Source organism: Euphorbia lathyris, chromosome 4, assembly GCF_963576675.1.
Source record: "Euphorbia lathyris chromosome 4, ddEupLath1.1, whole genome shotgun sequence".
Taxonomy (NCBI): Eukaryota; Viridiplantae; Streptophyta; class Magnoliopsida; order Malpighiales; family Euphorbiaceae; genus Euphorbia; species Euphorbia lathyris.
In genome coordinates this window covers 9,518,356-9,520,978 of record NC_088913.1, presented here as the reverse complement: position 1 = coordinate 9,520,978, position 2,623 = coordinate 9,518,356, and the positions used below count along the sequence as shown (strand labels likewise).

The 2,623-nt window shown below is 33.7% G+C and overlaps 1 long non-coding RNA gene across 1 annotated transcript; it reads right to left on the bottom strand.

The window, feature by feature from the left end:
- Positions 1-1,063: 1,063 nt before the first annotated feature.
- On the bottom strand, positions 1,064-1,927 carry LOC136225667 (uncharacterized). Its single transcript, XR_010687223.1, has 3 exons — positions 1,799-1,927; positions 1,625-1,712; positions 1,064-1,519 (listed from the first exon to the last, which is right to left on the bottom strand). It is a non-coding gene; the product is annotated as an uncharacterized lncRNA (long non-coding RNA).
- Between the last annotated feature and the right edge of the window lie 696 nt (positions 1,928-2,623).

The window sequence follows — 2,623 nt, the reverse complement described above, 5'->3', positions numbered from 1 at the left end:
TATTCTAATTCAAGCATCAGATAACACATAAATTAACCATGTAAAAACCCTTCAGCATCAAAAGGTTAAAAGCATAAAATTGCATTTCCAGCTCTAGTTTAATATCCCATGATGCGTTCTATGGTTAGACAATGACATCAATTTATATACACAGAAACTAACCTACAACACCAGCTCATCATAGATAAATCCTCTCAGTAGTAGTTCCTTGCTTTCTTCTTGGACCGTTAATCTTTTCCTGCTCAAAATAATTTCATGCAAGTTAGCTAGTCCACTAAATTATGAAGATGAAATTCTAATTTCTAGGTAAATTCAAAAGATTCTTGCATTCAAATTATAGTAAAAAAAGTTTAGGCGTACAAATTCTAATCCCATGCATATGAAATCTAAAAACAAAAGACTATTCTACAACAAGAATCTGAATCAAATTTCTAATACTCAAAACACTTGTCTAAAATTCAAATTCTCTATTTATGCAACATCTAATTGAGGACTAAAAGAGGTAACCTACTATTTTTTTAACATAGGTAACCTATTCTAAACATTCTTTTCTTTTAATTTAGTTTACCAATATATGCAACACTGTGTTCTAAAATAGAAAATGATAATTGAACTTCATCAGTAATTAATCAAAATTTCAAGATTGTGCAGCAAATAAGAATCAAAATTAGTACCTTCGGGCCAACCATTCATGTTCTATTCCCCTTTAAAGTAGTGTCATGTTTTGTCCCCTTTAATCATCATCATCGTCATCATTGATCACGTTAATCTCTTCATCACCACTAACTTCTTCGTCGGTTTCAAGTTGATTGTAACCATCATCATCATCATCATCATCACAATCATTAATATTAATTGGAATTGTTTCTTCTGCTTGATTAGCAATTGGAAGAGGTATTTCTTCAAAACCAAAACCAACCTCATTCTCCATTGCTTCATCTTCGTCTATGGGTCTTGTTGTATGAAAATCAGCGGTGATCTCCTCTTCTTGAAAAACATCACCATCTTCATTTTTCTCAGAAATATCCTCTAGTGATTGAAAAGGCAATTTATATATGTCCCTAGGATGATTTTTCAGCACAATAAGCCAATTTATTTTTTTGGGATCTTGAACATAAAAGACTTGTTCAGCTTGAGAAGCTAAAATAAATGGCTCATCTGTTTTTAATCGACCATTGGCCTTGACACTTGTGATTGAGAAATCATCTACTATATATCCACTTCCTTTATGGCTCACATCAAACCATTCACATTTGAATAAGTAAACACAATTCATTCCTGAGTACTGGATCTCCCAAACATCTATCAAATTCCCATAATACTCTTTATCACAAGAACTATCATCACCCTTAGACAAGACTCCTGAATTTTGACTCTTGCGATTCATTTGACGATTTACAGTATGAAACCGATAGCCATTCACAATATGACCCGAGTAACTCTTGTAGCGTGGGTATGGACCAAAAGCAAGATTCATAAGATCCTTAGAAACAACATCATGTTCATTTAATTCATAAACCTGCAAGTTCATCAATAATATAAATGTAATTTATTAAAAAAAATGGACTAATAATGAGACATAACCTTAAGCAAATTATAATAATCCATACATATATTCACATACATGATCCTGGAACCATTTTGGAAATTCTGCATTGTAACGTTTCCTGAACGCTCTAGTACTCATATTTGGCAATGAATTCTTGTACTTCCTGTACCAATTGCAAATTATGAAGAATAAATAGATAAAAAAAAACAAAATATAATAATTTATAAGAATAAAAAATATGGTACTTACTCGGCATATGGCCACACTTCTTCATAGTTGTTGAGGATGTAAAGATGTGCCTTGTGTTTCCAATCATCAGTTAGCAATTTGAAATCATCTTTACCTAATGGTCATCCAGCTTTTCTAAATATTGCCAACTCAATACCATTTGCATTTTGATCGATCCCATCAAAATTCCTAGGATTCTGATTGAAGATCGTGTCAATTCCTATCAAATATCTTGAATAGAAAGTTAAGCATTCATAGGCAATATATGCTTCTGCTATTGATCCCTCGGGTTTTGCCTTATTCCGGACGTTTAGTTTTTTCGTATGCAAGTCTCTCTCAACAAAATACATCCACCGATATTGGACAGGACCCGCAATTTTTACCTCCGATGCTAAGTGGATAACTAAATGCACCATGACATCGAAAAATGAAGCTGAAAATATTTTCTCCAATTTACATAAAATTAACGGAATCTGCTTCTCAAGACGATCCAATTCAGACATTTCCAAGCTCTTACTACATAAATCACGAAAGAATGCACTCAACTCAATAAGTGGCTCAACAACATCTTTTGGTAGGAACCCTCTAATGGCTATCGGAAGAAGCTTCTGTAGGAACACATGACAGTCGTGACTTTTCATGCCAGAAATTTTACGTTCCTTAATGTTAATACACCTAGATATATTTGATAAATATCCATCTGGTGTCTTCAACTCAGCCAGCATCTTACATAAAGCCACTTTGTCATTTTCAGAAAGCACATAACGCGCAATTGGGACACGTACTTTATCTCCAACCACGGTCGGGTGAAGACCATGCCTGATACCCATGTTAACCAAGTCCTTT